The 26079-nt window shown below is 41.3% G+C and overlaps 1 protein-coding gene across 4 annotated transcripts in view; it reads right to left on the bottom strand.

Annotated features, from left to right (window-relative positions):
* Window positions 1–26079, bottom strand: part of LOC128691397 (uncharacterized) — a 216061-nt gene that overhangs the window by 83341 nt on the left and 106641 nt on the right. The gene's annotated exons all lie outside the window — the stretch shown is intronic.

The raw sequence follows: 26079 nt of genomic DNA, 5'->3' as shown, positions 1-26079 counted from the left end.
AGACCAGTGATGCTGAATGACGTCACATGTAAACAAACATGAGAGATATTCGAGGAATGTAAACCCACAGATGACGGAGACTTTGTGACGTCACATACACAAATATAAACAAAGAGTTGCCATATGTCACCAGGCGAGTGAATCCAGCATCCCTTGGCCCTCTTAGCCGCCGCTGCTTCCCTACCATCTTCCCCCCAACAAGGCAGCGTGGTGGGCACCACCACCACCACCACCACCACAACCACCAACCAGGTCCCCACCACGCCATCACAGACCCGCGTTCAATACTGCCTACACTTTACTTTCATGCCACGCATCCCTCCCCAGTGTAGTGTGTGTATCTGTGTTAGTGTGTGTGTGTGCACTCCCCTATTTGTGGTTGCAGGGGGTCGATCCATAGCTCCAGGGCCCACCTCTTCATTGGCCACCACTAGGTTCACTCTCCCCCTGTTCCATGAGCTCTATCTTACTTCTTCTCAAAGCTATGTATGGATCCTGTCTCTACTACTTCACTCTCCAGAATGTTCCACTTCCTGACAACTCTATGACTGAAGAAATACTTCCCAACATCCCTGTGACTCACCTGAATTTTCAACTTCCAGTTGTCACCCCTTGTTGGAGTGTCGCATCTCTGAAACATTCAGTCCCTATCCACCATGTCAATTCTTCTTAGTATTTTATATGGCGTTACCATGTCCCCCTATCCCTCCTGTTCTCCAGTTTAGTCAGGTTGATTTCGTTAACCTCTCCTCGTAGGAGATACCCCTTAGCTCGGGGACTAGTCTTGATTCTTGCTGCAAACCTTAGCACTTTGTCTAATTTCTTGACGTGCTTGACTAGGTGTGGGTTCCGGATTCCATGTGTGTGTGTGTGTGCTCACCTATTTGTGGTTGCAGGGATCGAGTCCAAGCTCCTGGCCCCGCCTCTTCACTGGTCCCTATTAGGTCACTCTCCCTGAACCATGAGCTTTATCGTACCTCTGCTTAAAGCTATGTATGGATCCTGCCTCCACTACATCGCTTCCCAAACTATTCCACTTCCTGACTACTCTGTGGCTGAAGAAATACTTCCTAACATCCCTGTGATTCATCTGTGTCTTCAGCTTCCAATTGTGTCCCCTTGTTGTTGTGTCCAGTCTCTGGAACATCCTGTCTTTGTCCACCTTGTCAACTCATCTCAGTATTTTGTAAGTCGTTATCATGTCCCCCCTATCTCTCCTGCCCTCTGTGTGTGTGTGTGTGTGTGTGTGTGTGTGTGTGTGTGTGTGTGTGTGTGTGTGTGTGTGTGTGTGTGTGTGTTTGTGTGTGTGTGTGTGTGTGTGTGTGTGTTTGTGTGTGTGTGTGTGTGTGTGTGTGTGTGTTTGTGTGTGTGTGTGTGTGTGTGTGTGTGTGTGTGTGTGTGTGTGTGTGTGTGTGTGTGTGTGTGTGTGTTTGTGTGTGTGTGTGTGTGTGTGTGTGTGTGTGTGTGTGTGTGTGTGTGTGTGTGTGTGTGTGTTTGTGTGTGTGTGTGTGTGTGTGTGTGTGTGTGTGTGTGTGTGTGTGTGTGTGTGTGTTTGTGTGTGTGTGTGTGTGTGTGTGTGTGTGTGTGTGTGTGTGTGTGTGTGTGTGTATGTGTGTGTGTGCTATCTTCACAGTTCAAAATTCTTTATACAGGAATCCACTTTGTTCCATATCTGAACTTTTCCTATTTTGCTAATATGTTTATTTAATTGTTTTCTGTGAAGGTGTGTACACCAGCCTGCATGCCCCAGCTCTTGGATACTCCAGCTTTGCCACTCCAGCTTGCATACTCCAGCTTGGACACTCCAGCTGTGGTGTTATCGTCATATCGTGAGAAGATTTGGCTCTGAATTATTTTGTGGCTGGAGTGAGAAACCCAAAGATGAAACCTGAATATAGAAAAATTCAGAGAGGTAAAGAGAAATGTCTACAAATGACTGAACCATCATCATATAGTGAGTGATAGAGGTATCAATGTATAGTGACTTTCCAATAGTGATTTTAAATTGTTGCAAACGATCCACAGTGCATAGTGGCATATGGGTGTTATACATGGTGGAAAATTACTAGCGCGTTATTGCTAGATGTCAGATAAGTGGAAGCTGAACTAAGATCTGAGTGTAAATAACAATGGAAATAACAGAATAAATAAAATAGTAATAGTGATAGTTAATTAGGGGTTCTGTAAGCTCATACTGAAGTGAATATATATAAAAGACTACGGGAACATTTGTTGCCTCGTTCCAAAGTAGGTGTAGAGTGTCCCGTAGCTCGATCGCTAATGCACTCAGCTCACACACTGAGGTCCGGGGTTCGAAACTCTTCCGGTACGGCTGGAAAACGTTAGGGACGTGTTTCCATAAGACACATGCTGTCCCTGTCCCTGTTCACCCATCAGTTTAAAATGGGTACCTGGGTGTTAGTCGACTGGTGTGGGTCGCATCCTGGGTCAAAACTGACCAAATTTGCCCGAAATGCTCAGCATAAGAAGCGGCTTTCTATATAGCGGCTTTCTGTAAACTCAGCATTGTAATCCTTATAGAGAATAAACTTTGAATTGAATTGAATAGCAGTAAGTCATTGATGTCAGCTAGGCCTGTATACCATGCACATGCACTTGCAGTAAATAAAATTATTATTATTATTATTATTATTATTATTATTATTATTATTATTATTATTATTATTAAAGATTGAGAGAGAAAATAGATTTCTCAGCGAACTGACTGGAGGTACAGGATATATGAGGAGCACTGCTTACAGCCTCCCTCCAGAAACCACGCACCACCCACACCATCACACCATCTCTGCCTCTTCTTCCCTCCCTCACACCACCGCAGCCACGACGAACACCATTGGTTGGAAAGGCAACCCAAGACAGAATTTCCAGTGAGGTAGATAAGCAGAACAAAACAATACTGGAACATAGAGACCTAACATAATGGAGTAAATAGTTAATAAAATGAGCTATTAGGAAATTAGTCACCCATTCAACCCACCCGCCCCCTCCCAATCCTAAACCCACAAAGACCAACATATAAAACAAACAAGAATCACAGTGAGAATGGTCAGAAATAAGATCTGTAATGTATGTTGGAGAAACCTGGCAAGAAACATAAGGGACAATGATTGTGGAATATCTGCTACAGACTTTCATATTTCATGTACAAAGTTTAATACAGCCACGAGCAATGACCTTAAACTGAAAAGGTGTTTCTGGATTTGCCACAGAGAGATGGAAAGCTGGACTGCCATAAAAGAAACTTTGAAAATTGAAAACCTAGAAAATGTAAAAAAAATTCCTCAGGAGCTTGCCAGAAATATACAAAGAATTGGAAAATAAAGATAGGTAAGAAGAGTGGGGAAATTAAGATAAGAAACAAGTAGCTGAAATTAGGGTGGAGACATGTTCAGGACAGGAAAGAGAAGGCGGAAATAAGGATACATACAAATAAATGGGAGGAAGAGAAGTCAATAGAAGGAAAAAAAGAAACAGAACAACCTCGAGAAATATCATCAGGGGAAGGAAAACAAGAGAATCCAGATGGATTCTCAGAAAGAAAGGAGTCTAACTCAGTAAATGTTGGCAGTCAGGACATCTGCAGATACTATGTTAAAAGAATGTGCCTATATAAGAGACAATCCTGGTATCAGCACACCAGAAAATGTGTATTACAACCTAGGATTTCAAATGGCCTGTTATCCCAGGTGTAATGGGAGCAAATAAACACAGTAGAAAAAGTTTAGACTTATATTATCCTTCACCAATTTATAACAGCAATATGTACACTATGTACAGTGATAAATATAGTGCACTCCACGGTAAGCAAGGCAGAAATAGAAGCCACAAGATAGCAGACCGTGCTTCAACCAGCTCTAGAATGGGAATGACAAGGGCAGACAGGAGAGCGGTATCCACATAACCTCTGCGATTGTCAATCCCACCTTCTTATTGGCTAGAACCTGGTCACTAGTTGAACGATGGGGCCCCATCATCAACTCTTAGCAACCTGGTTCGCTGGTTGGGGGAGATAGCCTGTAAATGAGGGTGTGTCCATGCGCCGAATAAAGGTTACGTACTCTTTGCATGCCACAATGTGCAAACATGATAAGCAAGAGAAAGTGTTGCTTCGAAAAGGAAAGCAGGTAAATTCTATCCAGTGATCTCCAAGGCCTCAATGCGACTCAGAGAATGTTATGACTTTAGGTGTCCAGACCATCACGTGAAAGGAAAGCGGCTTTACAGAGAAAGAATGGAAGTGAAAAATGAATAGCATTCTTTTCTATACGAAAAGAGAAACGAGCAGACCTAAACAGAGGGACAAACAGGGAACTACTACAGGTAGGAGAGAAATGCACAACAGAGGGACAAACCAAATTAGTCATACACTCAACAGGGGCGAACGTACAACAGAGAGTTCACAAGCAATAATGAAGAAAACAGGTAAATGTACACCAGGGGCCATACGAGGTAGTACATCACCAATGGTACTAAGAAAACACAAGGGATGTTTTGGACGGTAAGATAATGATAAAAAGCTATAATATGCATAGATGTGACTGAGTTAATAAGTCACAGGGTGAAGTAGGACTCTACGTCGAAGATATTTTTTTGTTGCTCAGAATGGCTGAATTCCTAGAAGGATACAGTAGAAGTTTTGGGTATTAAAGTGGAAAATAGGAACCAGGTATTATATATATATATATTCTTTCACAGTAGTTGTGTTGCATATATGTATATATATGCATATATATATATATATATATATATATATATATATATATATATATATATATATATATATATATATATATATATATATATATATATATATATATATATATATAAGAAAAAGAAAATCCCAAAAGAAAGAAAAACTTTCATCAACATTCAACACTTTCACCATCACTCATACATAATCACGTCCCTCCAAACTGTCAATATCCCAAACTCCTCCTTTAATGTGCAGTCATTGTGCTTCCCATTTCCAGAATTCAAGACCGGCTAACCAGTTTCTCTGAATCCCTTTACAAAATATTACCCTGGTCACACTCCAACAGGTCGTCAGGTCCCCAAAACCATACGTCTCCATTCACTCCTATTTAACACTCTCACGCACGCCTGCTGGAAGTCCAAGTCCCTAGCCCACAAAACCTCCTTTACCTCTTCCCTCCAGTTTTTCGGGGCGACCCCTACACCGCTTACTTTCCCCTACAGATTTATACGCTATCCAAGTCATTCTGCTTTGTTCCATTTTCTCTAAATGGCCATCCCACCTCAAAAGCCCCTCTTCAGCTCTCTTATTAATACTTTTAGTAACTCAATGCCTCCTCTTAATTTCCACACTACGAATTCTCTACATAATATTTATACCACGCATTGCCCTTAGACACGACATCTCCACTGCCTCCAGCCTCCTCCTCGCTGCAACATTTACAACCCATGATTCACACCCATCCTACTCATGACCCTGACCCATGGATATATTTTCTCTCTATTCACTGGTTTCTAGTTCTTTTCATGGAGATAATATATCAATTTTTTTCATGGGTATCTACCAACTCAAAATTTACCACCATCACTGTGCAAGAATGGTATATAATACCGACAAGATGAAATTAAGACACATGTGCAACATCTGGGTATCTTTATTGTAGACGTTTCGCCATCCAGTGGCTTTATCAATACAAATTCCAGGACATAACTTGAAGACAGTTATGTCCTGGAATTTGTATTGATAAAGCCACTGGATGGCGAAACGTCTACAATAAAGACACCCAGATGTTGCACATGTGTCTTAATTTCACCACCATCACTACACCCACCACCACCCCCACCACCACCACCACCACCACCACCACCACCACCACCACCACCACCACCACCACCACCACCACCACCACCACTACCATTACCACCACCACTACCACAATCATCAGGGAGCTCACTACCATCAACAAAATTACCATTTGTAATAAAGGTGGTAAAATTACCGACACAATACCAGACACAATGCCAGAACGACAGCCACCACCACCACTCCCACCATCACCACCATCACCACTCTCATCATCACCACCACCACGATCTCCACCCCTGTCTCCACCACCACCAGCATCACCACCACAAGATTCAAAACAAGCAGTAAGAATTTACTAAGTTCCCGACTTGGGACGTCTAGCTGGCAAACGTCAGTCACACAACGACAGCAATAAATCTCACCTGATTGTCCTTCCGCTTTCGAAAGTTGGATATTCGATTCAAGAACTGACGAGGAAAAGAGAGAGAGAGAGAGAGAGAGAGAGAGAGAGAGAGAGAGAGAGAGAGAGAGATAAAGCCAGTTGATCAAATGAAAATGCTGGCCCACAGTTGGCTCCAGCTTCATCCTGTTCCCTACTTGTATGTTTCATAACAATAAAAATGCTTTCAAATGAGCTGATGTAGGTAACAGCTCTTAGCTTGCCAATAAAGTTAGGAATCCTTAACCTGTAAACAGCTTGTCAATAAAGCTAGCGATCCTTAACCTAACCTTGTCAAACCCTGTGTAAGAGAGAGAGAGAGAGAGAGAGAGAGAGAGAGAGAGAGAGAGAGAGAGAGAGAGAGAGAGAGAGAGATAAGCCTACGGTATAGACAAGACTCACAACAAGGTCTTCTGAACACTGCACCTTGACACTGCCTGACCCCGTGTTGATCGTGACCCCTGACCTATCTCCACCTGGCACTTGTTGACCCGAATAACACTGTAGTGGGCGAGAATCAAGAGATTTCCTTACTTCTCGATGTGACAGACATAAGAGTGAAACGCTAGAATCAGAAATAGAAAAAAAATATATATAAACAACGGACAGAAAAAAAGAGAAAAGAGATGAGAAATATAAATTTCGTGAAAATGGAAAGGCTTTAACCGGATAAAAAGTGGAGAAGCAAAGAACGGGATGAGGAGAAGGAGGAGGAGGTCGATAAGTAAAGGGGAGAAAGTTTAGGTGGGTAATTTATAGAGCTAAGAGAAAAGAGAAGAAATGGAGTGGACGGGGATGGGAGAGAAAGGGGGAGAGGAGGATTGTGAAGATGGAAGAGAATGTGAAGTGAGGAACTAGAAGCTCTGAAGGAGAAGAAAGAGCGTAGATGGAATGGAGATAGATAGAAGGAATCGTGAAAGAGAAAAAGGCAAGAGAAAGGAAAGAGGGTGAGGAAAAGATTTAAAAAAGAGTGGCGAGCAGAGAAGAAAATGAAAATACGAGTATTAGATAAAAAGCGACAGTGGTAAAGACAAAAAAAAATAAAAATAAATAAATAACAATGAAAAGAAAATTAAAACGCCATAACAGTAATATGCAAATCGAAGTCAAAATAAGAGCGAAGTTATTCTCTTGAAAAATCTCGTTTTCGTTCTTTTGGCTCTAAATTATTGCAAGGATTTGTTTAATTTCTATTGTGTTCGTTCATTTAAACACATTAAACTGTTGTTAACGTTCTTTCACACACAACGAACTGTAGTAAACGTTCTTCTAAGTACGACAAACTATAGTAAACTTTTATTTTTAAACAGTAAACTGCCGTAAACGTTCTACTGGACAGTAAACTACCGTAAGCGCTTTTCTGAACAGTAAACTGCCGTAAAATTTCTTCTGGACATTAAACTGCCGTAAACGTTTTTCTGGACAGTAAACTGCCGTAAAATTTCTTCTGGACATTAAACTGCCGTAAACGTTTTTCTGGACAGTAAACTGCCGTAAAATTTCTTCTGGACATTAAACTGCCGTAAACGTTTTTCTGGACAGTAAACTGCCGTAAACGTTCTTCTGGACATTAAACTGCCGTAAACGTTTTTCTGGACAGTAAACTGCCGTAAAATTTCTTCTTTACATTAAACTGCCGTAAACGTTTTTCTGGACAGTAAACTGCCGTAAAATTTCTTCTGGACATTAAACTGCCGTAAACGTTTTTCTGGACAGTAAACTGCCGTAAACGTTCTTCTGGACAGTAAACTGCCGTAAACGTTCTATTGGACAGTAAACTACCGTAAGCGCTTTTCTGGACAGTAAACTGCCATAAACGTTCTTCTGGACATTAAACTGCCGTAAACGTTCTTCTGGACAGTAAACTACCGTAAACGTTCTTCTGGACAGTAAACTGCCGTAAACGTTTTTCTGGACAGTAAACTGCCGTAAACGTTTTTCTGAATAGTAAACTGCCGTAAACGTTCTTCTGGACAGTAAACTGCCGTAAACATTTTCCTGGACAGTAAACTGCCGTAAACGTTTTTCTGGACAATAACCTGCCGTAAACGTTTTTCTGGATAGTAAACTGCCATAAACGTTCTTCTGGACAGTAAACTGCTGTAAACGTTCTTCTGGACAGTAAACTGCCGTAAACATTTTTCTGGACAGCAAACTGCCGTAAACGTTCTTCTGGATAGTAAACTGCCGTAAACGTTCTTCTGGACATTAAACTGCCGTAAACGTTCTACTGGACAGTAAACTGCTGTAAACGTTTTTCTGGACAGTAAACTGCCGTAAACGTTCTTCTGGACAGTAAACTGCCGTAAACGTTTCTCTGGACAGTAAACTGCCGTAAACGTTTTTCTGGATAGTAAACTGCCGTAAACGTTCTTCTGGACAGTAAACTGCCGTAAACGTTCTTCTGGATAGTAAACTGCAGTAAGCGTTCCTTTAAACACAAACTGTAGGAAGCGTTCTTTGAATCAAGTCAGTCATCTCAAAATCTTCATGTCTTGATACTGAATTGAAGTGCAGTGACAAACAACAAAACTAAGTAAAAGTATTCCAAGTTGACCTTGACAAGCTATCACTGGCCTCTAGTTGACCTTGACCCCCAATTGAGCATGACCTCCGGTTCACCTTGACCCACAGATAACTTTGGCCTCTGATCGATCTTGACCTGCGGCTGACCTTTTGACTTGCGGTCGATCTCAAACACACCAAACAAGACAGCACAAAATTGACCAGCAGAGAACTGCACTGGTAATCTCTCATCAAAACGGGCTGGAACTTTAAAGGCAGTACCTTTGTTCTGTAATGTTACTTAATCTCGTGGTGACCTCTGGCAGGCTGGTGCTCCTTCAAGACAAGTACCTTTGTTCTGCAATGTTACTTAATCTCGTGGTGACCTCTGGCAGGGCTGGTGCTACTTCAGGAAAAGTACCTTTGTTCTGTAATGTTACTTAGTCTCGTGGTGACCTCTAGCAGGGCAGGCGATTCACCAAGACAGTAAGTACCTTTGCTTTGCAGTGTCTTGCGGTGACCGTGGTCAGATTGAGCACAAGAATAGTAGACAAAAGACCCTTAATACTATGACTTCCAGACTGACTACAATTCTTCACTGAGTTTTCATGTGCGAAGAAAATACCTTGATACTGCTTTTAAGCCTAAATACAATACTTCAGTATATTCTCATGCATGAAGACAACACCTCAAAGCACTTTTAATTGTGAAACTAACACGAAGGGTAAAGACGTTCTCAGCAGTTAAGACAATATCTGATGGAGTTCCCATGTGAAAAGACAATACCCTCGTGCATTCTGAAGGGTGAAGACAAAGCCTGAAAAATTGAGAAAACGAGCTAAAGCTGGACAAACTGATGCATCTCATTTTGCGTCTCATTAGAGTATTCTTTGCTGCAGCCTCACTAGTGTAAAACGCTCGAAGTCACTCACAGGCAAGGACTCGCATTTTCTCTTCGTCTCTTTCTCTCTCTCTCTCTCTCTCTCTCTCTCTCTCTCTCTCTCTCTCTCTCTCTCTCTCTCTCTCTCTCTCCTTTTTTTTTTTTTTTTACACAGGGTTTGACAAGGTTAAGGATCCCTAGCTTTATTGACAAGCTATTTACAGTTTAAGGATTACCAACTTTATTGGCAAGCTAAGAGCTGTTACCTACATCATCTCATTTGAAAGCATTTTTATTGTTATGAGACGTACATGTAGGGAACAGGATGAAGTTGGAGCCATCTGTGGGCCAGCATTTTCATTTGATCGTTGACATCATTATGCTGTACGAATGTGTTCCATACTTAAGTTATCCTGGGTATGTATGATCTCAGATGGAGTGATGATCTGGAGAAGGGTACAGCCAGAGTGAAGTTGCTGCTTTCTGCCCGTCTTGTGGCATAAAAGCTTGTTTCACGCTGTCCTCGAAGTGGATGCCAGTGTGGTACTTAAACAACATTGGCCCTCTACATAACAGTAAGGCCACCCACATCCCTCCTGTGCTGAAGGCTCTGCTGAAATGACAGATCTATCCACGATGGGTCCAGGCGAGAAATGAGACGTCTTGCTCTGTTCTCTACTCTGTCAAGCAGTCGCATATGAGAGGGGGGGGGGCAGGCAAACCAAGAAAGTGGAGCATGCTCAAGGTGTGAGCGTACTTGTGCCTCATACAGAATCTTGCAACCCCTACTGTCAAGGAGATGCGAGATATGGCGAAGTGCTGTAAGCTTCCTGGCTGCCTTGTTTTCAAGATTTACAACATGGTTCTTCATGGTCGGTTTGGAGTCAGATTTCACCCCAAGGATGTCAACTTCTTCCCCGGGTACCAACACCCTCCCATTCATGCTTACTACTGCACCGGCATTACCATTATGGTGCCTGGAGACCATCATCATTTGCGTTTTCTCAGGTGCAAATGTTACTTGCCATCTGTTTTCCCAAGCTGATATAGCTCTTAGCTGGTGACTGATGTAGCTTAGAGCAGCTGGCATTTCTTCTCTTGGATAAATAAATGTCAGTGTACAGTCTTCTGCATATGCATGGGATTCTGGGATGAGATGAAGAAGGTCATTGAAGTAGACATTCCATAACAATGGTCCTAGCATGCTTCCTTGTGGAACACTTGCCCCAATAGGATGTATTGATGATTCCATTCCATTGAGAATTACCCTTAGAGATCTACCGTGAAGGTAATCACTGAGGAGACATAGCGTAGAGCCTGCAGTTCTCAGTGCTTGAAGTTTTGCTAAGAGGCCCTGGTGCCACACCCGGTCGAAAGCACCAGCAATGTCCAGTGCTACCACACAGCTGACTTTGGATTCATCCAGTGACTGGTACCATGTAGTGGAGAGGTTTAATAACAAATCAGCAGCAGAGTAACCTTTCCTGAAGTCATATTGACGATCACAAAGTAGTGAGTGGTAGTCAAAAAACTATTGTCATTTGTCTTGAGATTGTCTCAAGGATCTTACAAGTGATTGACAGGAGTGACACTGGTCTGTAGTTGTTGATTTCTGCTCTGCTCTTCTTTTTGTGAACAGGGACAACATTTACCTCTTTCCTCTCTCTCTCTCTCTCTCTCTCTCTCTCTCTCTTATTTACCAATCTGTACTTGGCCGAGCCTTTGTTTCTACCTTCTTGTGACCTTTCATATTTTTTCTTGAAAATGAACAAGGGGTTTCTTACACTTCTTCATATTGTAGTTCATTCCACTTTTGAATTAAATTAAAAAAAAAAATTCTATTATCCTCGCGGACTGTTTAACTTCCCCCATGCTAAACCTCCATGCATCATCTTTACCCATTTGTCTCTTGCTTCCTCCTATCGTGCATCTCGTGGTCTTAGTTTATATGCACCGTCTTGAAACTCTGTCTCGTTTATATAGATAATTCAAAAGAATTTTAAGCAGGTTAAAATTGTATAAACTCTCATGAGAGTTTTATTTTACAGATTTCAACTCGTAGTGATATTTTATTTTATGCCGTTTCCCCCCACAGAAGGAATTTTATTTTCACGAGATTTCACCCACAGTGGAGTTTTATCTGGTACTTAAAAAAAGCCTCGCTGTGGGCGAAACCTCGTAAAGTGTGCGTCTTCATTACTGAAAATGAATTTGAAATACTTCTTGTTTACCACTGTTCAAATATATGTTCCTTCACGACCTCGCTTGAAGACACAAAGATATCTTATCAGTACAAATATAAATATAGTAGACGTCCAGTGTTACCTTAGCATTAAAACATACCAAAATGTGTGTGTGTGTGTGTGTGTGTGTGTGTGTGTGTGTGTGTGTGTGTGTGTGTGTGTGTGTGTGTGTATGTGTGTGTGTGTACAGTGTGTGTGTGTACTCACCTATTTGTACTCAACTAGTTGAGGTTGCAGGGGTCGAGTCCTAGCTCCTGGCCCCGCCTCTTCACTGGTCGCCACTAGGTCCACTCTCTCCATGCTCCATGAGCTTTATCATACCTCTTCTTAAAGCTATGTATGGTACCTGCCTCCACTACCTCACTTTCCAGACTATCCCACTTCCTGACAACTCTATGGATGAAGAAATACTTCCTAACATCCCTATGACTCATCTGAGTCTTCAACTTCCAACTGTGGCCCCTTGTTGCTCTGTTCCATCTCTGGATCATCCTGTCTCTGTCCACCTTTAAGATTCGTCTCAGTATTTTATATGTTGTTATCATGTCATCCCTGTCCTCCTGTCCCTTAGCTCTGGAACTAGTCTCGTTGCAAACTTTTGCACTTTCTCTAGTTTCATGACGTGCTTGACCAGGTGAGGGTTCTAAACTGAAGCTGCATACTCCAATACGGGCCTGACGTACACGGTGTATATGGTTTGTAACGACTCCTTACTGAGATGTCGGAATACTATTCTTAGGTTCGCTAGGCGCCCATATGCTGCAGCAGTTATTTGGTTGATGTGTGCCTCAGATGTGCTCGGTATTATACACACTCCTAGGTTCTTTTCCTTAAGTGAGGTTTGTAGTCTTTGGCCCAATAGACTGTACTCTATCTGTGGTCTTCTTTGCCATTTCCCAATCTTCATGACTTTGCACTAGGTGGAGTTGAACTCCAGGAGCCAGTTGCTGGACCAGGCCTGCATCCTGTCTAGATCCCTCTATAGTCCTGCCTTATCCTTCCCCGGCTGAATTATCATTATTTCACATCGTTTGCAAAAAGGGACACCTCTGAGTCTATTCCTTCCGTCATGTCATTCACATATACCAGGAACAGCACTGGTCCTAGGACTGACCCCTGTGTATGTGTATGTGTGTGTGTGTGTGTGTGTGTGTGTGTGTACTCCCTAATTGTACTCACCTAATTGTGGTTGCAGGGGTCGAGATTCAGCTCCTGGCTTCAACTCTTCCCCGAGTGCTACTAGGTCCTTTCTCTCCCTGCTCCATGAGCTTTATCATACCTCATCTTAAAGCTATGTATGGTTCCTGCATCCACTACCTCATTTCCTAGGCTTTTCCACTTCCTGACTACTCCGTGACTGAAGAAATACTTCCTAACATCCCTTTGACACATCTGGATCTTCAACTTCTAAATGTGACCCCTTGTTTCTGTGTTCCCTCTCTGAAACATCCTGTCTCTGTCCACCTTGTCTATTCCACGTAGTATTTTGTATGTCGTTATCATGTCTCCCCTAACTCTCCTGTCCTTCAGTGTCGTCAGGCCGATTTCCCTTAACCTTTCTTCATAGGACATTCCCTTAGCTCTGGAACTAACCTTGTCGCACTTTCTCTAGTTTCTTGACGTGCTTGATCAAGTGTGAGTTCCAAATAGGTGCTGCATACTCCAGTATGGGCCTGACGTACACGGTGTACAGTGTCTTGAACGATTCCTTACCTTAGTAAGGAATCGTTCAAGACACTGTACACTGTACTAAGGTATCGGAACGTTGATCTCAGGTTTGCCAGGCGCCCATATGCTGCGGCAGTTATCTGGTAGATGTGTGCTTTCGGAGACGCGCTCAGTGTTATATTCATCCCAAGATCTTTCTCCTTGAGTGAGGTTTACAGTCTTTGGCCACCAAACATATACTCCGTCTGCAGTCTTCTTTGCCTTTCCCCGATCTTCATGACTTTGCATTTGGCTTGGTTAAATTCAAGAAACCAGTTGCTGGACCAGGTGTCCAGCCTGTCCAGGTCTCTTTGAAGTCCTGCCTGATCCTCATCTGATTTAATTCTCCTCATTAACTTCACATCATCTGCGAACAGGGACACTTCTGAGTCTAACCCTTCCATCATGTCATTCACATATACTAAAAAAAGCATTGGTCCTAGGACCGACCCCTGTGGGACCCCGCTCGTCACAGGTGCCCACTATGATAGCTCATCACGTACCATGATTCGTTGTTGTCTCCCTGCCAGGTATTTCCTGATCCATTGCAGTGCCCTTCCTGTTATACATGCCTGATTATATAGCTTCTGCACTAATCTCTTGTGAGGAACTGTGTCAAAGGCCTTCTTGCAGTCCAAGAAGATGCAATCAACCCACCCCTCTCGCTCGTGTCTTACTTCTGTTACTTTATCATAAAACACCAGAATTGATTTTCAAAAAGTTGAGAAAGTAGTATCAAGCAAGTCCATGGTCGACAGGAATATTATTGAATCTTGTTTCATAAAAAGCAGTTTTGACAATAATATGAATATCTCCTTTGGTTTATATAAATTAGATCCATTTATAATTAATAGAATTTGGGAAGAATTTAATAATACACTGGACAAATAATAATTTTTAAAATTTTCTTGGGTAGAATAGTTTGTTGGTGGGTTGTGCGAAGGACCTGTCCAGGCCGGCGCGCGTCAGGTGTTTAACCGTTGTGGGATCTGATAGTGAGGTGTTGGCCAGACCCCTTATATACCTTCCTTGGATGCTTTACTTTCATAGTTCCTTGATAATGTGAGTAGTCACGAAAGCGCTTGGAATTTCTCTATTCTTTCACAGTGGTTGTTTTGCATATATATATATATATATATATATATATATATATATATATATATATATATATATATATATATATATATATATATATATATATATATATATATATATGTATATATATATATATATATATATATATATATATATATATATATATATATATATATATATATATATATATATATATATATATATATATTTATATACATATATATATATATACACACACACACACACATATATAGGAGATGACAAGGAAATAGGAAATGGGACTCTTCTTGAAACCGTCCAAATGTGAAAACATCTCAGTCAATCAACAAATGATCGACGTAGTGAGATCATAACTACCAGGAGCATCAATCATTGCCCCCACAAATAGCGTCTTGCTCGGAGCACCTTTGGGAACTGATGCTATTGACTCAATTCTCAGGAAGAAACTGGGAGAGTTGAGGAGGATGGGACAACGAACATGCAATCATGACATCCATGATGCCTTGTACCTGGCTACAATAATATAAAATACTGCTTGTTGACGCTAGTACATCAAACGGAGAGTAAACTGAAATTAGCTTAGAGGCACCCACACCACCTTATGTCATTGGATCACGGTAAAACACCTAGCTCTGCTGGGTGCGTGATTCTTGTAGGATGAGAAGTTAAGTGGCTGGCACTGGAAGTGGAGTTCAGCACAGCAAATTAAAGCTCTGGCGGCGTTCCACTTGTGTATCGACCGAGGAAGCGTCGAGAGGAAAGATCACTGGGGGCAAAATTCGATACCGTGTGGATAGTACATCGTTAGTGACATTTTACCGAGCTTCAAATGGACAACGTTGATGAAATACCTCAAATCCTTCTCTCATTTTCTTCATGTTTCCTTCCTCTTCCTCCTTCCTGCCTCTTTCCATTTACTCATTTTCCTCACCATCAACTCCTTCCCATCTTCGTCCTTGTACTCATTCTCGTCCTCCTCCCTCCCTTGCCGTCTTCTCTTACCTCAGCCATTCCTCCTCACCTCCTCTCCTGCCTCAGGGTGTAATTATAACAAGGTGACTATCGGTCGACGGGGTAAGGAAATGACTTGGGCCCAGGTGTTAAAAGTTGCAAATGAGTAGCTGAGTTCAGAAAGATATTTTGAGCGTGTCAGTCCTCGTTGGCACCACCTCAGCACAGAGCACCCAGCACCACCCCAGAACCACCTCATCTCCACCAAATGCTACCAAAACACATCTCAGCACCACCTAGCACCCCAAGCCCCATTCACCATCACCTTGCATCCCCAACACCATCCCAGCTCAACAGCGTTTCTCATTATCACGTAACTCTTGTTCCAACCAGACCAGGTGTTCTTAACCTGTTGTCCGTGGGCCACTAGTGGTACTCAGCTTGTTTCCATGGGGTCCATAGAAGGATGGGAAAATATTAATAATTTTAAAGGACTGATCGAATTTTTTAAAAACATTTGAGAAATATATGTCAAAGTTGGAAAAGTCTACCAATAAAACTGTAAATAATAAAACTGACAATATATTGGCAATTTTCTTCTCTTATCATAATAAGTGTAATAGTTTATGGTCTACATTAATGAGACATGTTCGTAGCTAGTTTCACACTAGCCCTGGGATAGACATCTATAAAAATGTTAATAACTGCGTTTCAAAGATATGTACTTCAGTGCTGGATGATTTAATATTATATTTGTAAAAGAGCATCAGCATATTTCAATGAAGAATTTTATTTGTCACAGTGTACAGGGATCCTGCAACAATAAAAAAGGAATATAACGGATCCTACCAACATGGGTTCACACACTTAGCAAATGATGTCCTTCAACTTCCACAGCGAGTTATTTGTTCTAAGATATGCACACGGTGTTGTGCATGTGTCATTTCATCCTGTCGGTATTATATACAATTCTTGTACTACTACTACTACTACTACTACTACCACTACTACTACCTCCACCTCTTCCTGCCTATATATAGCCGTCCTGCTCCTCCTCTGTTAGTGTGACTTTGTCAATGGTCCAAGTCGGACCGAAACGTCGTCGTAAGCTTCTGTCTTTTATGTGCGGGTTATTTGTGTATCGTTCCAGTCACGGTATTGTGCCTTTTTGTTATTTATAACAGATAAACCTAATGAGTTCCTCAAAGTAAAATGTGATGGTTTGTAAAAAGAACTAGACTAGACGGATCCTTCTACCAGCAAAACTAAAATATTACTGTCATTACATGAAACATCCCTGATGGCCGCACCTGCCAACAAGCCACACTGAAGAGATCTTAATCAAGCCTTGCATCATATTTTCGGTTCATCTGCTTTTCCTGTTGAGTCAAATTGTGCTTACGTCCAGCAGGTGTCACTGTCAAATGATACTGTCAGATCATGAACCTCTGATATGTCAGCAGACATTCTTGACGAAGACAAAACAGTCAAGAGTTGTTTTCAGTTCAGGTGGATGAAACAACAGATGCAGCCTCTTGTTCACGGCTTCTGGTACTTGCCAGGTGTCAGTATAAAGATTCAATTGAAGAGGACTTTCTCTTTTGTCGTCCACTGGATGGAGATGATTCCATGAGAAGGTAGGCTTCTCATGGAATCATCTCCATGAGGTTTGTACTGATGATGATCCTGCAATACTTGGCTCATGGTAAGGATTCATCCTAAAGATTATAGAGAACAAGTGCAGTGTTGTAGGAACTCACTGCATGATTTATTGTGAGGCGCATGCTTCCAAGACTCTTCCTCAAGACTTCTCCATAGTGTTGAAAACTGCTATGAACACTGTGTACTACTTCAAAGAAAGTGCTCTAAACACACGAATATTTAAAAACCTGTGTCAGGGTTTGTCACTGATACAGGACCTACAAGAACACTTCTTCTTACAGGTACAGCAAGAGTTAACACAAGAGCACATCCTTCTACGGCAAAAGGAACTACATGAGCAATACCTCCTACACCTACATGAACTTCAAGATCACTGCTTACTATTGCTACAGCTACAAGAATAAAAGCACAGCTTACTACTGTTACATCTACAATAACTAAAAGAGTATTTCCTACTACTGATAGAGCTTCAGGAACTACAAGAACACTGCCTACTACTACACTACTACAGCTTCTGGAAGCACAATGCTAGTGCTATAGGAACTACAAGAGCACTTCCAACTACTACAGCTACAGGAATTGCAAACAGCACTGACTGCTCTTGCTGTTAGTCCATCACGAGAAATTGGGAGTGAACACAGAGAAAAGAATAAACTTACTTCTGGGAAAACTCAAGGTACTCCCCGGAGCTGTTTGAATATTGTCTTCTGCTGCCCCCTATATTCCACATTCTATGTAGACCTTATTTAAAGACAAAATACATTGACAAAAATACAGTAGGGAGTAGAGCAACATAGATAACATCTCAGAGCCATCATCTCGAATACTTCGTCCAGCTCCCCGGAGGTGGGCGTGTACTCAGAATGCTGCATGCATTTTCCAAGTAGGGCCTCCGACACCACTGAGGTGAAGTTATAGCAAGAAGGGAGGCCTTCATATTTGCAGGTCTTCTGGGTCTCCCTGTAGCTGGCGGATCCACTCCCTTCAGCTTCAGAGTATGGCAAGTAGGTGTCCGCCATTGTGGCTGCACAGTTGTAGTTCCAGGCAATCTGCTTATCATCCTTCCAGGGTAGCATAGTGGCTCCATCAGGACGCTTTTGACTTCCGTCAGACCTCTGTACTTGGGGTTCCCGTTCAGTTGGGCAACCGGCTATAGCAAGGCTTCTCTTTATGATGTCGTTTTGCCCTTCTTATGCTTAGCATACTTTCCTTCTGATGTGTGACATACGAGATCATGAAGTCTGAATTGATCAGCTGTCGCCCTGCCGCAAATACACCTATGTTCGGTGAGTATGGGGGCGACTAGACGAAGAGCAACACCAGTCCGAATGGCCTTTGGGTCGAGTCTAGTGGCCAGGGAGGAATTGGGAACAACTAAAAGGAAATCTGAATGTGGTGCCTTCACCGCTAGGAGACAAGCTTTATCCTTTCCTGAGGCGTTGGTGAGTATTATGTTGGAGATTTTTTCCCATGATCGGTTTGTCCCAGTGGGACTGTTTGTGCTCTTTGGGAGGAGCTGGTCTACCGGAGGAGTCTGCAAGGGTGTCCCACCACATGTTTTCCGTACAAGATATGCTCTCAATAAAAAAAAAAAAAAACTTCAATGAACCTGATGTCTTGAGCTCCTACCGCATCTCTAAGGCCTTCGGGGACAATCTCTTTGACTATTCCACTGGAAGCCAAACAAGAGGACAGAATTGCAGGTAAAGCTACCTGCGTTGCCTTGCGCACCCCTGTGCCTCCCAGTCGTACTGGGAGGTATAGGGATCTCAGGAGTGAGTCATATTCGTTGAGTGTTGGGTTGTCAAAAGAGGGTACGCACCTCAGAAAGTGAGTCTTGGCAGAGTAAGACACCTTTGTGAGGAGATATAGGGCATCATGGCCATTAAGATCCCTTATTCTCTCTTCCATTTTCTTCATGTCATTCAGTTTGTCCTTGAAGACTTTGTCGATGGCCTGATGACCCAGCGGTACTCCCAAGAGGGTGCTCTTGGATGGAGTGGTAGTAGAGACTTCAGGAAGGATATATATATATATATATATATATATATATATATATATATATATATATATATATATATATATATATATATATATATATATACATATATATATATATATATATATATATATATATATATACATATTATATATATATATATACATATATATGTCGTGCCGAATATGTAAAACTGGTCAATTAGCAAGAACTCATTTAAAATTAAGTCTTTTCTAAAATTTACTCTTACGCATTTAAAGATATATTTTTTTCATTAATGCCGATGTAAAAATTTATAATTTTGCACCAAAAGGAACTTAGAAAACTTACCTAACCTTATTATAACAAGCGCAATTTATTTTAGCCTAACCCAACTAAATATATTTTAGATTTGTTTACAATAATTTAATACTAAACAAACACAGTGAAATATATTTTTTTCGTTAGGTTCAGAATGGTTTTGGCGAAATTATTGCATACACAAATTTTCACTTGTCCTATATGGCAAGATGAACGTTGCTATTTAAGCCAAGATCGCAAGTTCTGCCTATTCGGCACGACATATATATATATATATATAAGGTATGATATCAGATTGGAGGGAGAGAGTATGGAGGAGGTGAATGTATTCAGATATTTAGGAACAGACGTGTCAGCAGATGGGTCTATAAAGGATGAGGTGAATCACAGAACTGATGAAAGGAAAAGGGTGAGTGGTGCACTTGGGAGTCTGTGGAGACAAAGAACTTTGTCCGTGGAAGCAAAGAAGGGAATGTATGAAAGTATAATTGTACCAACACTCTTGTATGGGTGTGAAGCATGGGTGATGAATGTTGCAACGAGGAGAAGGCTGGAGGCAGTGGAGATGTCATGTCTGAGGGCAATGTGTGGTGTGAATATAATGCAGAGAATGCGTAGTTTGGAAATTAGGAGATGTGGGATTACGAAAACTATTATCCAGATGGCTGAGGAGGGGTTATTGAGATGGTTTGGACATGTAGAGAGGGTGGAACAAAATAGAATGACCTTCAGAGTGTATAAATCTGTAGTAGAGGGAAGGCGGGGTAGGGGTAGGTCTAGAAAGGGTTGGAGGGAGGGGGTAAAGGAAGTTTTGTGTGCGAGGGGCTTGGACTTCCAGCAAGCGTGCATCAGCGTATTTGATAGGAGTGAATGGAGACAAATGGTTTTTAATACTTGACGTGCTGTAGGAGTGTGAGCAAAGTAACATTCATGAAGGGGTTCAGGGAAACCGACAGGCCGGACTTGAGTCCTGGAGATGGGAAGTACAGTGTCTACACTCTAAAGGAGGTGTGTTAATATTGCAGTTTTGTAACTGTAGTGTAAAGCACCCCTCTGACAAGACAGTGATGGAGTGAATGATGATGAAAGTTTTTCTTTTTCGGGACACCCTGCCTTGGTGGGAATCGGCCGATGTATTCATAATATATATATATATATATATATATATATATATATATATATATATATATATATATATATATATATATATATATATATATATATATATATATATATATATATATATATATATATATATATATATATATATATATATATATATATATATATATATATATATATGCAAAACAACCACTGTGAAAGAATAGAGAAATTCCAAGCGCTTTCGTGATTACTCACATTATCAAGGAACTTAATAGTTCCTTGATAATGTGAGTAATCACGAAAGCGCTTGGAATTTCTCTATTCTTTCACAGTGGTTGTTTTGCATATTCTGAAATCACCTGTTTACTGTGATCTTATTGCATCTATATATATATATATATATATATATATATATATATATATATATATATATATATATATATATATGTGTGTGTGTGTGTGTGTAATATATCAGAATTCCTCCAAAATGTGATTTAAGACATTTCTTGACATGTCAGGAAAAACGGATCATGGAGGGAAAATATGAGGCGGAATAGCACTCCCTTAGGATTATCTGAAGATTGCCTCCGTCCCGGAGGAAAACGATAACTTAAGATAAACAAGTTATGGATATGACAGTTTTTTTTTCCTCTCTCTGTAATTTACTCAGCATCATAATATCACCTTGCTCAAATTTAAGCAATATAATATCAGATGTGTGGATGTAGGAAAGGTATTCCCCCAGAGTGTTAAATTTCAGAGTCCTCCCGTACCTGGAAGCTGCACGAGGCACAGCATCTTTACTTCAAAACCCCCAGGTGACAGAAACGCTGCTATTTGACTCAGTTAAGAAACATAGGAGCTATATCTGAACCCTTGCAAGAGTTTCAGGAACTGGAGTTCAACATCTTTCAAATTCGCATGTACTTTAGCACAACACACTCAAGAATCTTAGCTTCTCAACGCCCTCAGAAGAATCTATAGATCACCATTCCCATGGGACCCCAGAAGCTGGAACTCAACTAAAACGAAATTAGAATGTCAAAGTCCATAGATAATACATTCCTTGAAGACAAGGAGACACTGATAGTACGAAACCCACAGTAATTTATTCTTCTATTCAAGAATACATGTCAGAGCACGCCAATACAGAAATTATAGTTAAAATCTTAAATAAATGTTAATATCTCCAAACAAATTTGAACTTTCTCTGGCGTAGGATACGCCAGTGTTCAAAGTTTGAAGCTAATGTAAGAAGTATTTACATGATGTCGCTCAGAAACCGCTGCGTTATTTATTTTGATAAAGTTAGCAAAGTGAAGTTAGAAGCATATTAAAAAAAGGGCTCGATTTATCGCACGGAAACCTCGGCTAAAAAAAATTGAGAACAAAAATTGAGTGAGAGTTTTCAGGTGGCCTCGTCCCATACTGGTTTAATAACAGACATAAACTTTACAAGAAGAGATAATACTGGGAATCATGTTATTACATATGAAGAGATGATATACGTCTCAAATGGCGTTTATAGACTTGAAATAACTGTAGAATAGATGCAAACTCCAGAGGAAAGCTGCTGGCTCAAAATTAAAAGGAAACTCAACAACACTGATATGTCGAGCACCTTCACTCTGACCTGCAGTACAAACTATGATGGAAGGGAGGTTTTCCTATAAGTTAGTGTAGTACTTTGTTTCCCATATGTGTGTGTGTGTATATGTGTGTGTGTGTGTGTGTGTGTGTGTGTGTGTGTGTGTGTGTGTGTGTGTGTGTGTGTGTGTGTGTGTGTGTGTGTGTGTGTGTGTGTGTGCATGTGTATGTATGTGTATGTGTGTGTATATATGTGTGTGTATGTATGTGTGTGTATGTATTGTGTGTGTGTATGTGGGTGTAGGTAAGTGTGTCATAACAATAAAAATACTTGTATGTTTCGTTACAATAAAAATGCTTTCAAATGAGCTAATGTAGGTAACAGCTCTTAGCCTGTCAATGAAGTTAGGGATCCTTAACCTAACCTTGTCAAATCCTGTGTAAAAAAAATGTATGAGGCAACAGAGATCTTGATGATCGTGAATGATACCCATTAAGCTGAATTCCAATTTTCTTTTTTTCACAGTAGTTCACCATTATAGGGATTTGTAAAATATTACTGTGCAGAGATTTATACAATGTCAAGGAACAGATAAGTTAGAAGATAAGTTAGGTGATAAGTTAGAAGATAAAATGCAGAAAGGAAGGCAGGCAGGCAGGCAGGTAGGCAGGCAGGTAGGCAAGCAGGTAGGAAGGCAGGTAGGCAGGCAGGAAGGCAGAAAGCAGGAAGGCAGGCAGGCAAGAAGGCAGGAAAGCCAGCAGGCAGACAGGCAACAAGGCAAGCAGGCAGAGGACTGGGTACATGACAGAGCTATGTGCGCGCTACGTTAAAGGGGATCACTCCTCCAAACACTCCACGTCCTCTCCCAGCTTACTGCTTCCCCTTTCACTTACTGCTTCCCCTTTCACTTACTGCTTCCCCTTTCACTTAATGCCTTCCCCTTTTACTTACTGCCTCCCTTCTCACTTACTGCCTCCCCTCTCACTTACTGCCTCCCCTCTCACTTACTGCCTCCCCTCTCACTTACAGCCTCCCCTCTCACTTACTGCCTCCCCTCTCACTTGCTTTGCTACTTCCCAATCTCATTTTACTACCGTTCTCTTTCACTCTCCTTCCCAATCCTTTCATTTTCAATCCTTCTCTGTCACTTACTACCTTCCCTTCCCCTACTTTACTACCCTCAGCTTTTAAATAAAAAGAGACTAAGAAAAGACTGAGTAGCTATTCACAAATAACCCGCACATAAAAGAGAGAAGCTTACGACGACGTTTCGGTCCGACTTGGACCATTGACAAAGTCACACTAACAGAGGTGGAGCAGGACAGCTATATATAGGCAGGAAGAGGTGGAGGTAGTAGTAGTAGTAGTAGTAGTAGTAGTAGTAGTAGTAGTAGTAGTAGTAGTAGTAGTAGTAGTAGTAGTAGTAGTAGTAGTAGTACAAGAATTGTATATAATACCGACAAGATGAAATTAAGACACATGCACAACACCCGGGCATCCCCATCGTAGACGTTTCGCCATCCAGCCAGCCACTGGATGGCGAAACGTCCACAACAAAGACAACCAGACGCCGCACATGTGTCTTAATTTCATCAGTGGACGTTTCGCCATCCAGTGGCTGGCTGGATGGCGAAACGTCTACGATGGGGATGCCCGGGTGTTGTGCATGTGTCTTAATTTCATCTTGTCGGTATTATATACAATTCTTGTACTACTACTACTACTACTACTACTACTACTACTACTACTACTACTACTACTACTACTACTACTACTACTACTACTACTACTACCTCCACCTCTTCCTGCCTATATATAGCCGTCCTGCTCCACCTCTGTTAGTGTGACTTTGTCAATGGTCCAAGTCGGACCGAAACGTCGTCGTAAGCTTCTCTCTTTTATGTGCGGGTTATTTGTGTATCGTTCCAGTCACGGTATTGTGCCTTTTTGTTATTTATCTGAGTAACTATTTGTGCCTTACATTTCTAAGTTTGGAAGTATCTTCTCATTCTGTGAAGTGTATTGTTACGGAGTGCACTAACCTGGCTAAAGATTAAGATTCGAACCGTAACAAGTGTTTTTATCATTTCTTCGTAATTCATTTCTCTTCTCTCCTGGACTGGTCTCAGAGCAGATCACTGGAACTCTTTGATTTCTAAACATATTTGCTCTTATGAGGGTTCCCAGTTAGTTCAGTGTACTCTGTGATAGGTTCGACATAGATCATTAGAATGGTTCTCAAAAGAAAAGGCTTCGTTGAGGTATTTAACTGTCGTTCATACATTTGCAAAGCACACACATGTCGCTTTGGTTACCCAGCTGATAGGCGATTTTGGTGATATACTTGCTGCTATACTTTCCGTTAAGTCATTTTTCTATTCTAAGGTTTGTAGCCTCTATCCCCAGATGTGTATTCCATTACCGGTCCTCTCTTCTTCTGTAACTGGTCCTCTCCGTAGCTGGTACTCTCATCTTCCGTAACCAGTCGCTGCTCGTTTATTTCTGTTCTCCTGCTCTCTTTCATTGTCCTTCTTTCCTCTGAGTACCGTCTTGACACTGCCTCCTTGAAAAACTAAGTTCAACATAGACTTCCCTTTCATCCCTTGCCAATTCTCCTTCTTTTCTTAGGTACTGTCACTCGGTCTTTTACTGCCATCTTCTCTCTGATATGACCATGTACGTAGATGTTTTCCTTCTGACTTCTTTCTCGCCACTATGGTATTCTCATGTTGCCATTCCTCTTTTCTTCTCACCCTCTCGTATTCCTTTCTATCACTTCTGCTTTACGTTTAATTTTTCTTCTTTCCTTCTCTACATCTATAGTTGAACAAGGAATATTTTTTCTACTGCTGTTTAGATATAACTGTTTTCTCTGCGACCTGGCATTATCCCGATAGGCACCCCACCATCTTCCATTATCTTTCGTTCTGGAATACAATAGAGGGGCCTTAACGAATGAGGGAACTTCTGAATTCGTTCCAGTGGGAAGGGATATTGTAAGAATTTAGCAATGCTGTTAGTTATACATTCCTCTCTTCTGCAGATGAATGCAAGACTGCATGTATCACTCATTCCCAAGGAGACTAATATTCCATTTTTCCAATTTCTAACGCGTTAGATATGCAGACAAGATTCAGACTTGTGTGTATGAGCGTACATGTGTTTGTGGGTGCGTGCACGAGCGTTGTCGGGGTGTGTATGTTTGTCTGTGAGGGGTATGGGGAGAAAGAGAAGGGAGAGAAATAGGTGGAGAGGAGAAATTGAACACTAACACCATGTTAGTATTCACTGCACGTCTCGAATGCTGCTCGTATTCAGTTTCTCCTCTCCACCTATTTCCTTCCCTTCTCTTTCTTCCCATACCCACACAGAAAACATACGTCTGACCACCTGTAAATTCCTAAACATATTAACAGATGATCATCCCTATGTCCTCATTACTTGAGAATTCGTGTAATTTTGTGGAAATCTTCCAACGATCATTATGAAAATATAAACCTGTGAAATTTGGAATGTCCGTCATCTAATATCCGTGCGTCTATAAGCTCAAATTCATCTTAAACACACAGGTGGATAACTCGTAAAGTATCGGGTTAATAAAAGTTAGCAGGTAGCAGATTGCAACGCACCCAGTACATTCCATTATTTTTCGGGCAATCGCAAATATCTGCAGAAAAAGAGTCTCGACAATCTGGCTTATCTCGGCATCAAAATAAATAAGTTTCCAGGCATGAACCTGGATATAGTCCCTTGAAATTTGGAATCAGTGACTTCACATATTCGAAGGTCATAGTGCCAGCAAACAA

Source organism: Cherax quadricarinatus, chromosome 36 (genome assembly GCF_038502225.1).
Source record: "Cherax quadricarinatus isolate ZL_2023a chromosome 36, ASM3850222v1, whole genome shotgun sequence".
Lineage (NCBI taxonomy): Eukaryota > Metazoa > Arthropoda > Malacostraca > Decapoda > Parastacidae > Cherax > Cherax quadricarinatus.
The sequence above is the reverse complement of the archived record's forward strand: the minus strand, read 5'-3'. Positions and strand labels throughout refer to the sequence as shown.